The 25,606-nt window shown below is 37.7% G+C and overlaps 1 protein-coding gene across 3 annotated transcripts in view; it reads left to right on the forward strand.

The window, feature by feature from the left end:
• LOC124149367 (voltage-dependent calcium channel gamma-5 subunit-like) overlaps window positions 1-25,606 on the forward strand; it is an 82,120-nt gene that overhangs the window by 37,832 nt on the left and 18,682 nt on the right. The window lies entirely within an intron of this gene.

The following is a 25,606-nucleotide window of genomic DNA, read 5'->3' on the forward strand; positions in this document are numbered from 1 at the left end:
GGGAATCGAACCCAGGTCTTCGGAGCGGCTGTGATCGCGGCCTCGCCGCCTGATGTCGTCCCATTGTAAAATGAGACACATAGTGAAGTTTTAATAATACCCATGGTCAAAATATTGTCAAATAATACCTGGATATCTTCGGGAATATCTTCAAACAAACCTTTCAATGTGAATACGTTCCGTTATTTATTTTATCAGAATATTTCAGTCATGTTACATTTGTGGGAAATCAACAACTCTAAAGGATCCTTTTAAATACTTCCACGGCTTATTGGCAGATGATATGCCCTCGGGTACAATTTTAACCTGAGCCAACCCCCGACTTGGTTAACATTCGATCGTCCCCCTCCCTCTCCCTCTCCCACACACACACAAACACCCCCCACCCCCGGCCTCACTAAAACAGTTCTTCATTCAAGCGATATAGTGAGAGACTTGGGACTTGGTGTCTCTTTGAACAGTATTTCAGTTATTTCCCGGAATGTCGGCTTCACGTAAGGGAATCTCAAAGTGACTCAGATCGTAGATCTTACCGCCTTTGTAAAACATATTGTATGGATACGGATACTCGAGATTGGTTATTCTCTGGCGTTGACGTTTTATATTATATACAGGATCCGCTTATTGTTGAGTTGTATCCCAGCAGATTATGATCCTTGGATTTCACGTCCTCGACCTGCGTCCCTTTGACTGTTCAAAGCTAACTGACTTGTAAGTACCCCCTGGACATGAATCGGTTGCCAAACAAACCACCTGAACCTTTTAATACCATTAGTGACAGACACTTTACTGTGTATGTTCCATCAATCGATCCCTTGTTACAAGACATGGGTGTAGATACATGCACATAGCAGGTTCTTAAGGCTATGTGGCCAAGTCTGTCCCACCAAATTGATGTCAAAGCTATTCCGTTAGCGTGACTTGATCCCAGACAAGAACCTCAGGCAAGTTCACAACTTCACATGGCGCCTCAATCCCTGATCAGAGTCGGAGTGGCTAGTACCAAGATACCACAGGGGACGGACCTGTCTGTGATGAAGTGTGAACCCAGTCTATAAATACCATTCAAACTCACTGTCTATCCGTCACTGTCGATTTGTGTATTCACGTGTTCATTAGGCATACGGTCAGTCGTACATTGATATAATTTCACATATATATCGGTACATTGATTCCATTTGAATTGATGATTAAACGGTGTGTCATGTACAGGAGAATATATCGCCGCACAGCCGGCTGAATTAAGCAAGATGTCGTCCGCTGGCTATTTACGTGCTTTATGAGTGTCCAGACGTAAATTGGTTGTTACTTTATCAGACAACTTCTGCTCTGTGGGACCGCCCGTGTCGTGTAGTGGCTGGGGAGTTGTCCGGAGAGAGGAAGGTCTATGGCCGATCCGTATCATACCAAGAGACGCTGAAAGATGGCACTTGTTGTTACCCTGACTGGCGCTCACTGACGCTGTGTCTGATCATGATAGAGGTATCCATGTTAAACTGTGGCGTAGTATCTCAGTGGCCTAGCACAACAACTGGCAATAGTTCGGACTAGTACAAGCAGCCACACTCACACACACGCACGCACACGCACGCACGCACGCACGTACGCACGCACGCACGCACACACTCACACACACACACACACACACACACACACACACACACACTCACTCACTCACACACACACACACACTCACACACACACATGTGATCGTGAACGCGACGTTAAACCCCATTTCACCCCACTTCACATTCTCCTCTTTTGAAACATGATTTATAGTGTTAGTTTTGTTTTTTAGCTATTTGAGGATTGTTGTTGTTTATAAAAGAATGTATGTGCAGTGTACACTATACGGACGCTGATATAATATCGCATTGTACCTTGTTTTAAAACACCTGTACGTGAGTATGAGTACTAAGCTATTAATCTGATATCATATACTTAGATTCGGATATACCATCATCTAGTGACTGAAAATGATAGGATTGAAAGAAACAAAAGTAAATGTATATTTGTTTTAATTTATTGGCTTCCAATCCCAGCACAAGTCCATTGTGATGGTTTTAAGCCCTTCGGAAGTTCTTTATAACCTTTGTCAATCTAAGGGGACAATAATTGTAAAATGACTGAACTATCTTGGCGTAAATTGCCATTTTACACAATTTTACACATTTTTACACATTTTATATATCAAGTGTTGCTTGACAACGGTATAAGGATCTATAGGGAAACGTCGCCTTTACAGTAACATAAGGAAGTTGTTATCCATAAATTGTGTCCACTTTGTCATCCGTCAACTTCTAAGTAATGCCTATCAAACTATTTTTCACATTGACTGTAACATATTGATAGTTAGACATGGCTATAGAATTGAGTTTCAGTACCACCTTCAGCAACACCTGGTGTGATTCCTATTTCATAGTGATTCATAAACACATGTTTATGATGTAGTCAGACTCGTTCAATGGACTTATGTCATGGTTATGGATGTATTTTGTGCCCATCCATTCATGTGCTAGAATCCGCTGGCGAGTGTTCGATTCCAAACATCTCTTCGATAATGATGATGTTTCTGTCAGATCCATAAAACGTGTTCCTGGTTGATGAAGAAGACCCAGTCTCACTTATTCATGTGATGTTCGTGTGCGAATGGTACTTCCTCCGACAGTCTCTTGGCGACGCCATGCTTTAACTCAGATACTGAGGACTGTTCGTAGCAGCTTCAACTAAACTTGATCGCGCCATATTCACGTATACTGACCCTTTTCACTGCTGTGCTACCGTTTAATTTTTATGGAATTGTCTTCATGAAGCCAGATAATGTTCCAGTGACAGCACTGAAATATATTTAATTTGTCGTATTCTCAAAGGTACCTTTACATCCATCAAAATCTATGAAAGTGACAAAGTTGAGATCATTAGGTTCTCTTAAGCCGCTCTGCTGTTTTCCTCTGGGTACAATCACGCCATCCGTACATTGTAGAGCACATATGCATGACCACAGAATAGTGTTGCTGTCCGATTACTAGTCCCCGTCGCTCTATTCTGTGCAGCTCCCGTGTCAAGTGAATGGGAATACATATATATACCATATGTCGCCGTTTTCAAAGTACAGTGAAACCTTACATCGCATCAAATATCTCAATACTTAAGACGTTAGAATTTTATTCTCCCGACAGAATATATACTCACCGACATATATATGCTACGTTTCCACAATAAGCATGTATAGAGTGCAATAGTGCAATATTGTTTTGTATTCAATTTGTTGTTTAACGTCACATTCAACAATATTCCATGAGAGTGACGTTTAAATAATCGAGTCTCGACAAGACAAACCTCCTTTTATACCAAGAACCACGTCATGGTTACATTATCATTCAACCAAGTCACCGAGCCTGACTACCCGACCATTTAGCCGCGCCGCGTCGCAGCCAAAACATTAGCATCAGTAGCTTCAAATTACGTTGAACACTCAACAGATAACCGGATATGAAAATTTGGTTCGACGCCACTTTCCAGCAATATGGCGCCGGGGATGGGCTTCAGATGGTGTGTCAATGCAGGGAGTCGTACCCGAGTCTGTCGTTTACTGGTAGTCTTAACCATGAAGGAAATGGGAAATATAGCGACAGAACGGATGGTAGGGCTGTGGAGCTGTATTCTCAGTGGTATATTCAACTAACGTTAGATAAGTTGTAACGACTTTTGGCAAAGCTAAGTGAGGTGTCATCGGTGGTGTGATTTGATTCCTGTCATGCTAGGCCCTGCCTCTCATTATCTAAACATGGTAGAAACTTTCATTACAAAGTGAAATTGATCTGATGAACATTCTTGTCCACCGTTGCTTCAAATTGCGTTTTATAAATGCTGCATCCGTGCTACAGTTGTACTTCAACCAGTGGATTCACTATAACGTTGTTATCGGTTTTACCCCAAGTACGATGTACTTGTATCAGAAAAGCCATAGTTCTTAAATTTAAAGGCGTGAAGGATTGGCCCAAAAGGTTCATTACCTTGAACGAATTGTATTTAATCCAGAGTTGATCCAAGATGTTAAATATTTACAATGCTCCGCGTAACCAAGGCATGGGGGGATTTCAGTAGCAAAACTTGGCGGGATTTCAGAACCACATTATACAATCACACCACTCACCTGTGATGATAACTAACAGACGTGACCTGGGACGTGCTGATAGGGATTTTCAACGTCACTAAAGTCCCTAAAATAGATATAATCAAGGGGAAAAAAGAAAACCCTCCAGTTAACTTAAACGTTAAAGATCTTCCAGACCTAATTACAAGTGTCCCCGCGCCACAGTGTGATGTGTCACAGATCGATGACCTCAGCCGGCAAACGTGATTGTGAAAATGTGTCCCTTAGCCGTTAATGGGTTTAAAACTGCCGATTCATGGTTCCTCGCTAATTGCATTGAAGGAATTAGTCAACACTCAATGGATCATAATCACTAGTCAATATGAACACAGAACGGATTTTATCAAGGTCAGCAGTGAACGATTCTTGATGAATACATATTACAGCTTGGTCAAACCTGTCATATTTGTAATACTCTTTGGACATTTACGAAACAACCTAAATACCTAACGTTTTTCAGTATGCCATATATGTTACATATATACTAGTATCATATATTTGTCATTTAATATGGACGGCTTAATCAGAGTAGTAGTGTAGCTTAATCACTGCTTCATTATAATAAAACACGGTAAGTCTTTTAGTGTGAATAATCTTATAACATGTGTGATAAGATGTTCATAGTGTGAATGATCTTATAACATGTAAGATAGGACTTTCATGGTGTGAATAATCTTATAACATGTAACATAAGACTTTCACAGTGTGAATAATCTTATAACATGTGTGATAAGATGTTCATAGTGTGAATTATCTTATAATATGTAAGATAAGACTTTCATGGTGTGAATAATCTTATAACATGTGTGATAAGATGTTCATAGTGTGAATAATCTTATAACATGTATGATAAGATGTTCATAGTGTGAATAATCTTATAACATGTAAGATAAGACTTCCATAGTGAGAATAAACTTATAACATGTAAGATAATACTTTCATGGTGTGAATAATCTTATAACATGTAACATATGACATGTAAGGTAAGATTTGCATAGTTAGGCTAACCTTTTGGCATGTAAAGCACAACCATCATTACAAACATATCAGCAATATAATAAAGAGAATTGTTTCATTCATAGAATCATTCGTCATATAATTGCTATTTCATATGACTACATTATACAGCATATTTCTTTAGTTTTAGGAAGGTTATTGCAAATGTACGTGGTTAGCTACGTCTATAACGAACACGCATGTAACGAACTGACGGATATACCGAACTTATTTTTGGTCCCGGCCATTTGCTGTATATATGCTGTACATATGCTTATAACGTACAATGGTTATAACGAAATAACATTAGAGGTCCCCTTGAGTTCGTTTTAACTGGAGTTATTTTATTCTGTTCCCAATTTTCTTTTCAAACTCGTACGCATGGACAGTGTAATGTTGTTTTTGCTTGCTCAGCCAGCTGATGCAAATGTACTCTGAATTCCCATTACTAGTTTGGGTCTCAGGTCTTGCCAGCAATGCCCTGTGGGACGCTGGGTCTATTTAATAAGGATAACTAGTTATGTCGACAGGAAAGAAGCCCATCAAACATCTGCTGGTACATCACAGAGAAAGTGAAGCAGTATTGGTACTTTCCGTCACGATGACTGGAATATTGCTGAAAGCGGACTAACCACTGACTCCCTCACTCACACTAAGAAGCGATAAATGTAACATATCGTTCTACTTGTTAATGTTCCTGACAATATCCTTTAAATGCAGGCTAAAACTACCCCTGTATAGTATGAGCAATAGTATGAGCAAGGGTGTACAACATTAAATGAGCTGAAGGGCTTATACACCACGAGACAGATAAAGGGCCACACGTGACGAATTCATCATTACGTGTTTATAAGGGTGAGTGGGTGAGTGAGTATGGTTTTACGCCGCTTTTAGCAATATTCCAGCAATATGACGACAGGGGACACCAGAAATAGGCTTTACACACTTTACCCGTGTCGAGAATCGAACCCGGGTCTGCGTGACGAGCGAAAGCTTTAACCACTAGGCTACCCGACCGCCCCAAGCATCCCTTGTGATGCAGACAGTATTATTCTATATCAATTACATTAAATCGGTGATGTATTCATTTGCTACCCGACCGCCCCTGTTGATAAGAACAGAGACCTAGTTTCGATTAAATATATTTGTGTGACAATACCAGATCTGCCTTGTGGCTGCTAGAGGACTCGGTAGCAACCCCAGACTGTGACGTGAGAAGCAGATGACGTCATGTGAAACACTATGATGTCATGATGCCCTCACACCCGACTGACTAGCATGGATTGTATTACGAGTAATGATATTCTGACACACATGTATCTGTGCCAACCGAATCCCCATGCAATATTATCACGTTCCACAACATGATCTCTTGCTGATTGCAATCATTGATCACGTACAGAGACCTGAACTTTCAACCACATTTCTGCCCAGGATGTTTCAGCAAGGATTCTTAATTCTTTTGTATACCAGGAGGATATGTGAGTCACGAATCGTACATAGAAAACGCCTCATGGTACAGTTACCTGCTGGGACGTTACTATGGCTATTTCAACCATCACCATTAACGTTTATGGGGCGGCGGAGTAGCCAAGTGGTTAAAGTGTTCGTTCGTTAAGAACGGGTTTTATTGCCTACATGAGTACAATGTGTGAATTACATCTTGGTGTTGCGTCTGATATTGCTTGAATATTGCTAAATGTGCTGTAAAACTATACTCATTCATTTATGTCTGTGGTTTGGTTTTGAAAAGCTCTCTGTGTTCAACAAATGGCCAGCTCCACTGTAAACACCCATACGTGTCCTTGTCTGTCTGTTCATTGAATACGCTGCAGCATTGACGCCATGTATTTTAACGGTTCCTCCACGGCATTAATGGTAGAAATATTATCAATTTGTACGGAAGCAGTATTCCAAGGGGATTGATATCTTTATATTCCATTTCAGGAGAGGAGTCTGGTCAAAGGGAACCCTGGTCGAGCACCAAATGTTACTGCGCTATTTATAGTAGTAATTTAGCTCAAGTGACATTAAATCGATTGTTCAGAACATGAATATCATAGCAAACCGTGAAATAGATTAACATGTTCCGTTTCTTCTTTAGCGTGTCGTGCATGCATGTTTGTCTGCAACCCATAGTGGGTGATTTGTAGCATAATAAAAGCCTAAGGAACGCTACGGCAGTTTTATTATGATGATAACTCTTCGATACAGCAGAGAGGCCTCTCACTCTGAATGTGTAGTGGAATGGTGTATAAACTCAATATTTCATATCCATTATCTCGAACTGGGATGGAACAGTTATAGAACTCAAGGATTTCGATATACAGGAAGAAATATGAATAGAAACAATTGTACCTTGATATCTTCCTTCAGCTCTTGTCTTGTCCAATCCGCAGAGATAATTTCACTATAACGGATGCATCCTATGTTCGAGTGACTTCTATATAGTTAGTATGTCACTATAAATGATGCGGCCTTGGTTCGATGGACTTCGTGGTTGACAGTGTGCCATTGATGACTAGGTTGATAGCGTGTCATTGAACCAGGGCGGTGTGATCGTTGCTCACAATATCGATCACATGATAGTCTGGTCTGGACTCGACTATTTGCTTGACGCCGTCACATTGCAGGAATATTGTTGAGAGCGACGTTGAACAACATACTCGGACACACACACGGACACACACACACACACACACACACACGCACGGACACACACACATACACACACACGGACACACACACAATCTCACACACACACACACACACACACACACACACACACACACACACACACACACACACACACACACACACACAAACACACACTCGTGCATGTATGTCTCTGCAGAAGTGCAATAATCTTCAACACGTTAAACCCCTGACCTCACCACATGTGAAGACGGTAGTGTAAAGGTGTCCTTTTACTAAACTCAGTTATGATGCATTGCAGCCTCTACTGGCCCCGTGTCAGTCAGGCCACGGCATTCAAGATTTGCCATCCGAAGATAATCATTTGAGCGCCAACAGTCTTAGGAAGGATGCTATCCAAATCAATCTTCACAACGTTGAGTGATGTATGGCCTTAGATTCGTTTACAAGGGAGTTTTACTACTTGGGGTACATGCTGGTAGTTGTCATTGTATAAAAAAATACTTAGATAAGGAGAAAGGAAACCTATGTTTAGGTACGTATATATCTTTGGTACGTAAATATATCGTTGTTGTTACTAATACTGCTGGTATCGCATTGGAGTTGCTTGTGTTACGAATACTGCTCGATATCGCATTGGAGATGCTTGTGTTACGAAAACTGCACGGTCTAGTATTGGAGGTGCTTGTGTTACGAATACTGCTCGGTCTAGTATTGGAAGTGCTTGTGTTACGAATACTGCACGGTCTAGTATTGGAGGTGCTTGTGTTACGAATACTGCTCGGTCTAGTATTGGAAGTTCTTGTGTTACGAATACTGCTCGGCCTAGTATTGGAGGTGCTTGTGTTACGAATACTGCTCGGTCTAGTATTGGAAGTGATTGTGCTACGAATACTGCTCGGTCTAGTATTGGAAGTTCTTGTGCTACGAATACTGCTCGGTCTAGTATTGGGAGTGCTTACGTTACGAATACTGCTCGGTCTAGTATTGGAAGTGCTTGTGCTACGAATACTGCTCGGTCTAGTATTGGAAGTGCTTGTGCTACGAATACTGCTCGGTATCACATTGGAAGTGCTTGTGTTACAAATTAAAGACAAATTTACCGTATCAAACATTCAGTGTTACTGATCCGATTCAAATATTCTTATATCAGGGTTTTTTTCAAAAGAAGTTAAGGACAACGCGATTCTTTCATGTTACTGTACTGGCGTGACAGATTAGCCATAATGATGTGAAACAATCGGGTGGTCCTTAATTTATTTGAGTACTATATCATTGTTTTATTCAATGTAAAATCTAAATACATATCATCAATACTACATCAAATGTCTTATTATATTGAATCGTAGGTCGGATACCCGTATGGATGTTTATTTGAAATGGGAAATGGACGTTTCATTGTACATCTACAAACGTCTTGTATCAGCATATCAAGACGATGGAAACTTCTGTACCAAATTGTAGACAAGGGGATGATGTTTGTTTTTCCAATTGTGCCTGAGGAGTAAAATACTGTCAGCTCCAGCTTACGGCGTTTACAGTTGCTTAGTTACCTGTTTATTATGTGAACGTGTTAACTTGTAAGCTTCCGCAAAGATATAGAATCATGGCCTCCTACACAGAGTAAATCTTTCTTTGCCTGACAGTTGTCACGCACTTTTAAACAACCGCAGGTGAGAATGGTGCATATAGCGAGCAACTGCCTGACGCGTTACATCATTTTGTGTTACATGTTCACCCTTTTTCAATCTGATATATGTACCAATCGTCATGAACATCGTCATTGATTCTCAAGTTTGCTTTATATATCAGCTCATCCACATCCACATCCACATCCACATCCGCATCCTCATCCGCAAACACATCTGCATCTGCATCTACGTTTAAATCCACATTCACATCTACATCTACATCCACATCCACGTCCACATCCACATCCACATTCACATCCACATCTACATCCACATTCACATCCACATCCACGTCCACATCTACGTCTACATCCACATCCACATCCACATCCACATCTACGTCTACATCCACATCCACATCTACATCCACATTCACATCCACATTCACAACCACATCTACGTCTACATCCACATCCACATCATAATCCACAACCACATCCACAACCACATTTACATCTACATCCACATTCTCATCCACGTCCATATCCACATACACATCCAAATCCAAATAAAAATCCACGACATAATCCACAACCACATCAAAAATCACATTCACGACCGCATCCACATCCTCATCCATATCCTCATCCACATCCTCTTCCGCAAATACATCCACATCTACGTCTACAGCCACATCAAAGTCCACATCCACATTTGCATCTACATCCACACCAACGCCTCGCCCACGCCCACAACTACGGAGGCACACACATGATTGTCTAAAAATCAATGATTGTGTCCTTGGATCATATCATACAGTTTCGAGCAAAAATGTAATTTTCTTTTTCTTATAAACATGGACCATGAAACATGATATAAATGCACCATTGTACTGGTTATTTATCGTACATTCTGTTTATGTCTGCCTTTTTCGTTCACAAAACCATCTCCATTTGCAAAAGAATGATCCATACTTTTTCAGCTTGTTCAACAAATACAGAAATTTGTTTTGAAGAAAAACAGAATCCGAAACATCAGGGACGCTGTTGTAAACTTTGCCATTTTATTTTATGTAAATAGAAAAAAATACATTTCCTATTCACGTTTCCTTCCTTTCTGAAGATTACAATATTTTTAATTCTTAAATTCTTTTTTGTGTATTTCAATGGCCTTTTTCTTCCTTACGACTTATTTTTACAAGCAATATTGTGCAATTTCTAAACCAAAGTTTTTACACTTACCTTATTACGCCTGAGATTGATCTGTCAATATTTTGAATGAACTTAACTCAACTCTCAGACTCCCTTCAACACAATGTCTGCGATACCGCAGGCTAATGATTTTTGTTTTATCAGAGTGGACCTTGTGAAGTGCATATACCCATGGGAGCACCAAACTACTTACTGTGCTTCCATCATGTTTGAATTCCATGTCATATACACACGTATAAGACACAGTTGGGAATGGCTCCCTGGCAGAATCAATACAAGGGCCTCTGATAAGGAATTTCAATTTAATGTTTCACAGGCATGACTGATGCTGTGGCCATTTCATTATGTTCTATGCTTTACATGTAAACCGTGCGGTGTGTGGGGTGTTGCCTGGATATCCTTAACTAACCATTCCTTCGGTTCTCTACAGGAACCGTTAATTTCAAGAGATTATATATTGTTTTCAATTACATCAACACATATTTCTTTTCTAAACAGAAAATTATTCCAACTGAAATGTGTTGTGGTGTTAGGGTGATAAAGCATGTTAAATTAATCGAAATAAAAGTAAAGGTTAGATTGTCAATCAATCTTGATTGTACTGGTTGAACTCCTAGAATTTAAAACGAACCACGCATGCGGTCAGCATATTATTCTCTATAAATGCTAACGAGTAATAGTCTACCTTGTAGAGATTGGTATCCTGGAATGCTTTCATTATACATATCCAACGAATACTAGTTATTTCTTGATTATAAAACAAATACTAACAATAATAAATAGGAATATTGTGTTTACTACCTACTTTTGATAATATATCAACCAAACAAGACGCGGTGTGACATTTTACCCTGCTGTATTATCAGTGCCGAGCAAAAGAGGCAAACCGATCGCGATTAAGTTACTAACCTTTGGATATTCTTGGGGGCGGGGGGTAAGGGAGGGGGGATTTCTGCTAGACTCATTGTTCTGCGAGTCCGTGCGTGCGTGCGTGCATGCGTGCGTGCGTGCGTACGTGTGTGTGTGTGTGTGTGTGTGTGTGTGTGTGTGTGTGTGTGTGTGTGTGTGTGTGTGTGACGGGTGCCACACGTGGGGCAAGATACGCTCCCTTTTCGGGAACACCTGGAGTCATCGCTATTAATGATAGTGATTCGTACACACATTCTTATTACAATGCTTTCTGATTTCTTATAAGTGTGGTAATGGATTTGTCGCTCTTATTATTTTGCAGACGTAACCTGGAATAGACTGATATGACATCTGCAGCATATGTTCTTTATTCTCCAGACTTAAAGGTTAAGAAGCAGCAGAGATCTATTACATAGTGATTCAGTATTATCGACACGAGATCTATAGATATTAAATTGCCTGACAACTTTGACGTGCGATGCCAGGCTCTACAAGATCCAATGAACGAATGTCCATAGCAGGAACTGTAACAAACTACAATAGTCTGGAACTGTCAGATTTCGGTAGGCTATCATAGCTGCTATTGGCCCTCCGCCGCTCAAATCCACGGAACCCTCAGAAATAGAAAAATCGATCAGATTAACTTAATCCTATGCTCGCATTAGGCACGAGTCCATTCTAATTTTGCTTTGCAGAAAATATAAGAGGTCGGTCTCTCGAGGATGCTATATTTCAAATATTGGTGTCCTGACGTTTCGAAATATCTTAACAGCCGTTGCGAAGTAGAGGTAGTCATCGATCTCTCATTCCAAGCGCTGCTTAATGCAAGAGGTTGACATTATTGTACTATTTCTAGCGTCACGAGGCGTTTTCTCCCCAAAATTCTTTCCGCGATATGTTCAGAAGCAATATATAACACTGGTCTCATGTGCAAACGGTAATTCACTTAACGCGTTGTGACGTGACGCATTTAAGTCACGCGTTAATTTAGGTCTTTAAACCTTTGGCTATCGCACCATGGCTTCCTTTAATAAGGTAGGTCAAAGAATGAAAAAAAAATACGATTTTTCCTTAGATGTACGGTCATGTCTTATAAATGTCAACGTTGACAGAGCAGACAGATTTGCTCCTTAGAGCCGAGTGGCGCCTTGAAGGACAAGTTCTGATAAGGGCCATTTTGGGCCCACTTAATCAACATGATTTAAGGAAGAGAAAACTGAAGCTGTTTCTATAATTCGTACACGAGTCATCTATTAACCCAGCTAATTTTCGTAGGATAAGTAGACAAAGAAAACAAAAAGTAAATAGAATCACCTTGTGTCACGTACTTTAGATTCGATGTTCGAAAAATCGACAACTGTCGCAAAGTTTATACAGCAAATTTGACCTTTCCACTGGGCAAAAAGAGACCCCTATCCTATGTCGTCTTTTCTCAAACACACTTGAATTGTTGTTAAGGGTTTAAAACCGCAAACCTATATGTTATGTGATAAAAACCTAAACCTTTTAACGTTATTTAGCTAAGAACGAATAGTCTATCACTAACTGCAACAACGCCCTTTTGGTATATGGTGAGTGAGTGAGTTGGGTTTAACGCCGCTTTTAACAATATTACAGTTATATCGCGGCGTGTAAGCTTAATGTTGGAGGAAAGCCCGAAGTGATGCAGGTCTCCGATGTTTACCACTTCGGGGAAACCCACGAGCACGGGTATGGTGCTGACAAACCTAGAAACATAATCGGGGCGAACCGGGATTCGAACCCACAATCATAGGTTTCTGGCGTGCCCAAGGGACGCAACTCTGCACAGCGAATCGCGGCGCCTTAGACGACTGGGCCACCCGTGCCCCCTTTGGTATATGGACAATGAATAGGAACCCATGATTAATCGACAATCTTCATTTTTTATCACGGTTCAGTGACATCTAAAAGCCCGCTACTGTTTTAAATTATTTACTGTTGCTGTTAGGAAAGTGCAGCCGTCGTTATATTATTTCTAATAGGCGGTATCATCATGTTATCCATTATTCTTCTCTTGCCTCATTTCTTTTTATTATGGTTGACATGTAAAGGAGTCTGTCGCCCTTTCGGCTGATGCTCCCAGTAATTTGATATTTCCCTTGGCTGTGATATACAACGGAGTTACAGCTTCAATCTAAAGTAGATGCAGCAAAAGATAGATTGATATGAATTTTTAGCACACAGGCCCTCGTTAAGTGTAATCCTAAGTCTTTTTGGTGATGTTTTTATAGATAAGATTGATGCTTTTTCAGTGTGGTGACGTTAACTTATAGACATTCTAGTGAGACACTCCAGATATAGCCTAATGCCAGTAGTTTACAGTGGTTATAAATTGTGAGAAAATACCTTGAAGCACGACGGTATAACATACCGTAAGCAAATTAGAACGTCACAGAATAGTTCCTGTTCAATGAAACATCAGTCAAGCTCAAGTCGAATTAAAAGTCTTTTCAGCGAACGTGTTAACGTTTGGCGTTTTTGTTCTAAAATTGAAACTCCTGGCACCAATTCAAACATAATATAACGTCACGACCAATGTGTGGGAAACGAAATCAAAATTGAAGCTCCGCCAACAGTTAAACGAAAACCGTGAACGTGATGAAAACAAATGATGTATATGTACAAACATGGAGAGCATGGCAGAGAGGAAGGACACCTAGTGTTCATAAAACGGGACACGCTTGCCGACAAAAGAACTGTCACGTGTTAAGAATTCATCATCTTGTTGATACTTATCGAATGTACGCCACTGCTAGGCTGTAGTAAACGATAAATCAGAATGGAACATGACAGGAAGATATTTCCTGAAGGCTAAGCGAGTGAGTGAGTGATTTGGTCTCAGTGCTTCTTGTGTCTAGTCATGCTAATATTCTACTTATCTGGTTTCTGTTATCGGGGATCAAATATTAATAACCACAGACAAATTCTATCGGGACGTAAGAATGTGTCTTTTTAGACTGAACGGGTTTACGAGGGCAGTAATAGATGTGAATGAGATAGTTCAGACACCGCTTTGACAACCTTTGGAACATGATTACAACACGGCGTGTCAGCTTTCTGTAGACAAAGGCCGAGTATCACGCAAGTCGGTACTATGGAACGCTTCTCGGCATTGTCGGTACGGTGCCTATGGGGATTGCGGGTAAGAATATAGTTCTTTTCAACCTGTGCTTATCGTAATATCCCGTGAAGATTCCGGGTTAGAATTGGTCTTCAGCAACCCATGCTTGTCATAAGAGGCGAGTAACGGGATCTGGTGGTCAAGCTCGGTGACTTGGGTTATCCATGTCATCGTGTCTTAATTACGTGGATCGATGCTGATGATGTCAATCACTGACGTGTCTGGCCCAGACTCGTTTATTTACAGACCGCCGTCATATAGCTGGAATATTGCTAGAATAAAGTTTTTCGTAAGAAGCGACAACAGGGTTCGGGTGGTCAGTCTCTTTGATATTTTTGATTGCACGTCACCGTATCCCAAAGCACATGGTGTCATTCACTGCATTGTCTGTCCAGACTCGACCGAATGCGGACCGCGGGAATATCATTGAGTGGGGCGTTAAACAGCAAACAAACAAATTGGCCGTGCCTTGATGAGAGGAAAATACCTAATGATGTAACCTACATGTAACTTGTTTTGACGTATTAGTAGACACGCCACGTATGATACATGCAGATACATGTTACAGAAGATGTTTGTAAACAGACATATAATGATGTCATGATAGGCCTTTTTTTCGCGCATGTACACAAATCACTTTGAAAAACCGATGTGTATTTTAATACCACCATCCATTTCCAATACGTTTCAGATGCAAATAGTTCGTGCAAACATACTTTTAGGTATCAACAGAAATAATGACTCCCTTCCACCTCAAAGCGATCTTCGGTGACGTCGTATTTCGAAATCCTCCAAACTGATATATACCTTCAGGCGACATGGGGTATTTTTACTTGGCACTTCAGCTTATAGGAAGCCATGAGCTGAGCTAATAGGCTCCTCGCTCCGCATTGTTTTCTTTTGATTCCATGAATATTTCATTAAGCATTGAATATTTGTAATTGCTGGTATCAACAGTTCATGGCAATCTGCTTTTTGATTATAGTGTGTCACTATGATTTATCGCGCGCGTTGGGATGGGAGAACACGTGTGAATTCTGAACTGGACAAGCGTGATGCTGCATAGGTAATGGTGACTCTGACAGCTTTCAGTGTCGGCTTTCTAGTACCCCATATATCAATAATGAACGTGTGTACATTGGAATGTTATATCACAGGAACGTGTCATGGGAGATTACTCACACCTAACACTGACGTATTTGAAGTGTTTTTAAGCGCATTGTGATCCATGAGCTTAAGTGTAAGCGACACCACCAACTAGATTAGTGGGAAGAGGATTTACATGGCTGTAGACATTTGTGAAGCCACGTCTCCAAGAATTGGCATTATGCACGTTATTTTGGTGTATTTTGCGTGTGTCTCAACTATACGCTTAAATATAACATTAAAAGAGGAGTTTATTCAAGCCAATTGGCAGTACTATCAAGTTTGATTCACGTCAATAATAAATATAATAAAAACAAGAAAAAAAGTTTGATTCACATCGTTCAAACAATATGGTGCAGTCTGAGTGTTGTTTAACGCCGTACTCAGCAATATTCCAGTTTATATGACGTCTGACGGTAAATAAAGCGACAAAACCCTTTCCATTTTCAATATAAATCTTTCCATGAAGCAGAGTCTATTTTACGATTCCGATTATATCATGAGCATGTGTTTATGAATCACTATCAAATAGTTATGATACCAGGTATTCGCGAAAAGGCAAGCGTATCCTGCCCCTCCGGTGGCACACGTCACAAACACTTGCAAAGGCAAGACAAATGTTCACCTAACATAATGTTACAAGTCAAAATCGGGAATTGCATCGGACATCATTTTTGTCACTGATGCGTCACATTTGAAAATTTCCTCCACATGTCGACCATAAAACTTTTTGAAGGCTTTACTGAGGCCTTGAATGTTGTGACCCTGATCTAACAACTTCTGAGCAAGAGTCGTATGACGCTTTTCGAAATCTTGGTAGAAATAGTATGCTCGATTGTATCTCAAAAGTTGTGAAATGTAAACACCAAAGGCTGGAGTGGAATATTGCTCGACATGAAGGAAAAGTTGACTATTAAAAAGTTGAAGTCTCCCTCTTGTCATACAGTCTCGTGGAGAATGTTTTGTCACTCTGAATCTTTATGCATAGATCTAAATATGAAACAGATGAGGCAATCCTACTGGTCTCCTTTATTTCTAGTTCAGTTGGGGAAATCAGTGGAAGGGAATTGGCTTTTTTATTGTTATCGAACGATATCAGATCATCGATATACCTTAAGCTTAAGTTTAACTTCTTCGCTAAATTACCTTGTTTTGACTTTGCCAATCCGATTCATGTGCACAAAGAAACAGATCCACAAGAAGGGGAGTAGAATATGTGCCCATAAGGATGCCTCCTTCTTGCCTAAATGTCTTACCCCCAAATTTACGAAGATGTTATCAATGAGGAAGTCCAGCATTTCATAAATTGTTTTCTCAGTTAACTTCAGATGGCATTTGCTTTCATTTTTCACAAATTGTCCTGAACCTCTGAATATAGATAAGTAACTGTATATGTGGTCACCACGTTTTGTAACAAAAGCTCCATGGATCAAGGAATGAAGATGTTCCTTAAGTTTGTCATGTGGGATAGTGGTGTACAAAATCAAATCAAATGTTTTGACAGAATGGAACTTGGTTCTTTTCTGAGATTACAACAAGTCAAGCAAATCCTTTGAGTTTTTGAGAATCCACATGGTATTAATTCACTTGTTCCAAATACTTTCTGTGAATATAATATAAGCCCTTCCTTGGTTGTATTAGGGATTATGGCTAGTCTTTGAGACAGGGATTTGGTGGTACATTTATTGGGCACAGCAATATATCTCTCCTTGTACGGAATTTTATGGAGCTTTGAAATCCAGTACAAAAGAGGAATGGACAAAATCGTGATTGATATTAAGAGCAACGATCCGCGCCATCGCGGTTACGATGACACGGAATCAACCACGACACTCGCCTCATCTTACAAACACACCTTTTTTCATGTTATACTTTTAACATTGAAATACACACACTTCATCTACACTTACATGGTTTTAGAATTTATAAAATGATAATGTTATAAGTAACCTGGCATTGAACATGATGGATTCATAGCTGCAACTTATTGAATAGAGAACACACTCATCCCGTACTGTCATGGCAGTATCTAGCACGACGCGCGCATACAAACAAGTCCGTTTTATATACGCCAAGGGCAATTAGAATCACTGTACTTATCGTCAAAGGCTTGGCTGTAGTATAAAGCACAATTAAATTATTTATAATAACAATTTACTGACTGATCTAATATTATCAAGGAAGAGACTGCGGTCTCCGGACGCTGTGGGAGTTATATATTAAGCAGACCTAATTAGATCAACTGAGCACTTGTGACGTGGCAGACCATGGTCAGGGTTCAAAGAAATCCCATGTGCATAAAACGGCTATACATACATGAATGATTACATTCGATTTCTAACTTGGGAGCTCTACTTTAAGTCTCCTCTGAAGTTCAAGGTCACACACATCGATACGAGATGAAACAGATGCATTTGACTTGTCACGTGATATCATGAGAATATTCTGATATAAGAATAACATCTCATACAATAAGTAACATGTTATAGTGAGTAACATATGATATAATGAGTAAAATCTGATGTAATAAGTAACATGATATAATGAGTAATATCTGATATAATGAGTAACATCTGATATAATGAGTAACATCTGATATAAGAAGTAACATCTGATATAATAAGTAACCTCTGCTATAATAAGTAACATTTGATATAATTAGTAACATCTGCTATAATAAGTAACATCTGATATAAGAAGTAACATCTGATATAATGAGTAACATCTGATATAAGAAGTAACATCTGATATAATGAGTAACATCTGATATAATAAATAACATCTGATATAATGAGTAACATCTGATATAATGAGTAACATCTGATATAATGAGTAACATCTGATATAATAAGTAACATCTGATATAATGAGTAACATCTGATATAATGAGAAACATCTGATATAATGAGTAACATCTGATATAAGAAGTAACATCTGATATAATGAGTAACATCTGATATAATGAGTAACATCTGATATAATGAGTAACATCTGATATGAGAAGTAACATCTGATATAATGGGTAACATCTGATATAATGAGAAACATCTGATATAAGAAGTAACATCTGATATAATGAGTAACATCTGATATAAGAAGTAACATCTGATATAATGAGTAACATCTGATATGAGAAGTAACATCTGATATAATGAGTAACATCTGATATGAGAAGTAACATCTGATATAATGAGTAACATCTGATATAATGAGTAACATCTGATATAAGAAGTAACATCTGATATAATGAGTAACATCTGATATAATGAGTAACATCTGATATAATGAGTAACATCTGATATAATGAGTAACATCTGATATAAGAAGTAACATCTGATATAATGAGTAACATCTGATATAATGAGTAACATCTGATATAATGAGTAACATCTGATATAATGAGTAACATCTGATATAATGAGAAACATCTGATATAATGAGTAACATCTGATATAATGAGTAACATCTGATATAATGAGTAACATCTGATATAAGAAGTAACATCTGATATAATAAGTAACCTCTGCTATAATAAGTAACATTTGATATAATTAGTAACATCTGCTATAATAAGTAACATCTGATATAAGAAGTAACATCTGATATAATGAGTAACATCTGATATAAGAAGTAACATCTGATATAATGAGTAACATCTGATATAATAAATAACATCTGATATAATGAGTAACATCTGATATAATGAGTAACATCTGATATAATAAGTAACATCTGATATGAGAAGTAACATCTGATATAAGAAGTAACATCTGATATAATGAGTAACATCTGATATAATGAGTAACATCTGATATAATGAGTAACATCTGATATAATGAGAAACATCTGATATAATGAGTAACATCTGATATAAGAAGTAACATCTGATATAATGAGTAACATCTGATGTAATGAGTAACATCTGATATAATGAGTAACATCTGATATGAGAAGTAACATCTGATATAATGAGTAACATCTGATATAATGAGAAACATCTGATATAAGAAGTAACATCTGATATAATGAGTAACATCTGATATAAGAAGTAACATCTGATATAATGAGTAACATCTGATATGAGAAGTAACATCTGATATAATGAGTAACATCTGATATGAGAAGTAACATCTGATATAATGAGTAACATCTGATATAATGAGTAACATCTGATATAAGAAGTAACATCTGATATAATGAGTAACATCTGATATAATGAGTAACATCTGATATAATGAGTAACATCTGATATAATGAGTAACATCTGATATAAGAAGTAACATCTGATATAATTAGTAACATCTGATATAATGAGTAACATCTGATATAATGAGTAACATCTGATATGAGAAGTAACATCTGATATAATGAGTAACATCTGATATAATGAGTAACATCTGATATAAGAAGTAACATCTGATATAATGAGTAACATCTGATATAATGAGTAACATCTGATATAATGAGTAACATCTGATATAATGAGAAACATCTGATATAAGAAGTAACATCTGATATAATGAGAAACATCTGATATAATGAGCAACATCTGATATAATGAGTAACATCTGATATAAGAAGTAACATCTGATATAATGAGTAACATCTGATATAATGAGTAACATCTGATATAATAAGTAACATCTGATATAATGAGTAACATCTGATATAAGAAGTAACATCTGATATAATGAGTAACATCTGATATAATGAGTAACATCTGATATAATGAGTAACATCTGATATAAGAAGTAACATCTGATATAATAAGTAACATCTGATATAATGAGAAACATCTGATATAATGAGTAACATCTGATATAAGAAGTAACATCTGATATAATGACTAACATCTGATATAATGAGTAACATCTGATATAATGAGTAACATCTGATATAATGAGTAACATCTGATATAATGAGTTACATCTGATATGATGAGTAACATCTGATATAATGAGTAACATCTGATATAAGAAGTAACATCTGATATAATGAGTAACATCTGATCTAATGAGTAACATCTGATATAATGAGTAACATCTGATATAAGAAGTAACATCTGATATAATGAGAAACATCTGATATAATGAGTAACATCTGATATAATGAGTAACATCTGATATAAGAAGTAACATCTGATATAATGAGTAACATCTGATATAATAAGTAACATCTGATATAAGAAGTAACATCTGATATAAGAAGTAACATCTGATATAATGAGTAACATCTGATATAATGAGAAACATCTGATATAATGAGTAACATCTGATATAAGAAGTAACATCTGATATAATGAGTAACATCTGATATAATAAGTAACATCTGATATAAGAAGTAACATCTGATATAAGAAGTGACATCTGATATAATGAGTAACATCTGATATGAGAAGTAACATCTGATATAATGAGTAACATCTGATATGAGAAGTAACATCTGATATAATGAGAAACATCTGATATAATGAGTAACATCTGATATAATGAGTAACATCTGATATAATGAGTAACATCTGATATAATAAGTAACATCTGATATAATGAGTAACATCTGATATAATGAGTAACATCTGATATAAGAAGTAACATCTGATATAATGAGTAACATCTGATATAATGAGTAACATCTGATATAATGAGTAACATCTGATATAATGAGTAACATCTGATATAAGAAGTAACATCTGATATAATGAGTAACATCTGATATAAGAAGTAACATCTGATATAATGAGTAACATCTGATATAATAAGTAACATCTGATATAATAAGTAACATCTGATATAATGAGTAACATCTGATATAATGAGTAACATCTGATATAATGAGTAACATCTGATATAAGAAGTAACATCTGATATAATAAGTAACATCTGATATAATGAGTAACATCTGATATAATGAGTAACATCTGATATAATGAGTAACATCTGATATAATGAGTAACATCTGATATAATGAGTAACATCTGATATAATAAGTAACATCTGATATAATAAGTAACATCTGATATAATGAGTAACATCTGATCTAATGTGTAACATCTGATGTAATGCGTAACATGTTATAACGAGTAACATCAGCTATAATGAGTATAATCTGATATAATGATTAACCTCTGCTATAATAAGTAACATTTGATATAATTAGTAACATCTGCTATAATAAGTAACATCTGATATAATAAGTAACATCTGCTATAATGAGTAACATCTGATATAATGAGTAACATCTGATCTAATGAGTAACATCTGATGTAATGCGTAACATGTTATAACGAGTAACATCAGCTATAATGAGTATAATCTGATATAATGATTAACCTCTGCTATAATAAGTAACATTTGATATAATTAGTAACATCTGCTATAAGTAACATGTTATAGTGAGTAACATCAGCTAAAATGAGCAACATCTGATATAATAAGCAACATCTGATATAAGGAGTAACATCTGATATAAGTAACATGTTATAGTGAGTGACATCTGCTATAATGAGTACCATCTGATATAATAAGTAACATCTGCTATAATGAGTATCACCTGCTGTTATAAGTATCATCTGCTGTTATAAGTATCATCTGCTGTTATAAGTATCAACTGCTGTTATAAGTATCATCTGCTGTTATAAGTATCATCTGCTGTTATAAGTATCAACTGAACTAAAAGAGTAACATCTGATGTAATGAGTAACACCTGTTGTGATGAGGAACATTTGTTCTCATGAGCAACATCGAATATAAAGTATTATATCAGCTTCAAATTGCATGTAGATTAAACGGGCACTTGTATTTTAAGCAAAACGCGAATGAATAGTGTTTTTGAAATGGCTATGTGCAATGTACTGAGAAATTATTGTTCTATACAGTTATACCTTGTCTACATCCGCCATAAGGATGCGTGCTTTGTACTTGGGCAATGAGAAGTGTCATAGCATATGCCCCGGGGACAGCCCCCGCCGATGTATTGATTGCTTCCGCTATACAACCGTGTTGCGATAATGATGCATTGTCTTGTGCACACGAGTTCAAATGGAACTGACCTCCAGTTGTCCGTTGCGTCCTGACTAGGTGCGTCTATTTGAAGCTTGCAGCAGTAGTGAAAGGATTTCCTCACTCCATGTTCTGAGGAGAATATAGGAAAGAATAACAACCATTCACAAGTAGAATGTAACACTTTGTTTGCGGCCCTACTTCTGGAGTTTCCAGGTTGTCTTTGGAACGGAACATCGGTGTCGAGTGATGTATCGCCTTCGTCTGGTGCGTGCACTTACGTCTGAAAGTGATATATTTATTGAGAAACAACATATCACTTTTGCATACATTTTATTTTCAAAGGGAGGTAGGTGCAGTGGTTAAAGCTCTCGCTATGGTATGTCCGGTTCTATTCCAACTATGGATATATCATGTGAAGACCTATTTTGACCTGTACTGACGTTATATTGCTGGAATATTGTTCAAAGCGGCGTAAAGCCTTACTCACTCACTCTAAACATGGGTCAAAGCAAATGAACACACTCATGTTTTTCAATACTTCCATACTTCCTCTCTGTGTGTTCTCGTCTGAAAAGCTGGCAAATTAAAATATGCTATGAGTTTCTGTAGTTTGTAATCTACAGTATACATGAATCATTCTCCAGGATGTTTAAGAACCAAGAGAGGTATATTTTGAGGTCTCATGTCACTGATAAGTCACAATATGCTTCCTGATATCATTGATTATTTAGTTAAGTGTTCTGGAACAATAAACAGCTCAAATACCAAGAACTGAAACATGCCTCATATTATTCATCTCAAGAATAATCTCAATGCCAACATTTCACTATCCGGGGACAAATTCCATTCAGCAAAGATCAAAAGGGACTAACCAGTTGCCCATCGATCCGTTACTTCCAAATACAATTGCATCCAGTCTTACCATGAGATCCGTTGCTCCAACACTGGTGTCCTGAAGACCCCATGTCCAATCACACTGAGACCTGCTTTGGTAGGAGATCAGCATCCAGATGTAATCGCTCTAGGGTTGAAATGGCAGGTTAGATCAGTGGAGGTGCCATGCATGGTTAATCAGAACAGCAGTGGTCAGTGATCAATCAGAAGATGCACAGTGAGATAAGATCCAGAGAAAATGAAATACTAGTTGCTGAGAAATATTCAGTAACGTTTAGTTCTGAAATTCTTGTTATAATAATTATCATTAGTTTGTTTGTTTGTTTGTTTGTTTGTTTGTTTGTTTGTTTGTTTGTTTGTTTGCCTGGGTTGCTTAAAACCTATTCTACCCGGGATCTTCACGGGTCATTATCATTAGTAGAAGTAGTAGTAGTTAGTTGTAGTAGAAGTAGGAAGTAGTAGTAGAAGTAGTTAGTAGCAGTAGTAGTAGTTAGTAGTAGAAGTTGTAGTTAGTAGTAGTTGTTAGTAGTAGTAGTAGTAGTAGTAGTTAGTAATAGTAGTAGAAGGTAGTAGTAGTAGTAAGTAGTAGTAGTAGTAGTAAGTAGTAGTAGTAGTAAGTAGTTAGTAGTAGTTGTTCGTAGTTAGTAGTCGTTAGTAGTAGTAGTTAGCAGTAGTAGTTAGTAGTAGTAGTAGTAGTAGTAGTAGTTAGTAGTAGTAGTAGTAGTAGTAGTAGTAGTAGTAGTAGTAGTTAGTAGTAGTAGTAGTAGTAGTAGTAGTAGTAGTGCTATTGTTGTCGTTGTTGTCATTCTTCTGCAACTACAAGTATGTGTCATGCAATGTTTCCTCGTGCCAAAGGGGGGCAGCTTGCAGATAGTCCTACAGCATCTTATCTGCGTTTTATTACGAGCTGGGCCATGATGCAGAAGCAAGCATGGCAATTACATGTCGTGATTTGTCTTGATTATGTGGTGGTCGTGTTCCTAATGCCCTGCACTAACAGTGATGCGGATACAGCTCACTGATAACATGCAATCATCTTCGCCATTTCCAAACCAAGGTTAATTATGTACACATAGAAAAGGCATCTTAGTGTGTAACAATTTCTGTAGCATTTAAAATAGTTTTTTCCCTATCTACCTTTCAGGTTATTATTTTCACCCTTAAAGCATAAATTTAGGCAAGCCACCGTTGGTTGTTAAACGTTACGGGCATCATATATACAAAAGAACATGACAATGGCATATGTGGTAGATGAACATGAGCTGTATTGTACTGTGCTACGAAATGAATGGACGAAGGAAGGAACGAACAAGCGAATGAACGAAGGAATAAATCCATAACTGATTTCCATCAAATTCGCTTTCTAGTAAACAAGGATGAGCAGTGGTCTCTAAATGAATTAATTCTCATCTAACTTCAAGCGGAAGGCCTCCACCGTTTATTGATCGCAGGGGCATCTCGTGTGCGTATACTACACTTAGTATTTGGCTTGTCCCATTACAGTTGTACTGTATCGAGATGATGAAACCCCCAGATGATAACGTCCACTCATGAGCAAATGGTTTGTAAGGGAATCATGTACGTCAATGTGTTTGTGTTTCGTCAGACTAGATTACAGTCTGTCAGGGCGTGTGCGCCCACTCAGCATCCCTAGTGATGCCATGAGACAGTATTATTCTATAGCAATTACATTATATCGATGACGTATTCATTTGTTCACAATAATTAAAACAAAAATATGTCAATACGTTTATGCACATATTAGAATCTTTAATCATCTGCAATTTACTACCATCTGTAAAATGTGACTAGATTTTAGAATGGACAAATTGATGCAAATAAGATGGCATTGCAAGTTGAATGAG

The sequence above is a fragment of the Haliotis rufescens genome, unplaced genomic scaffold (genome assembly GCF_023055435.1).
Source record: "Haliotis rufescens isolate VD_foot unplaced genomic scaffold, xgHalRufe1.0.p SCAF_11, whole genome shotgun sequence".
Lineage (NCBI taxonomy): Eukaryota > Metazoa > Mollusca > Gastropoda > Lepetellida > Haliotidae > Haliotis > Haliotis rufescens.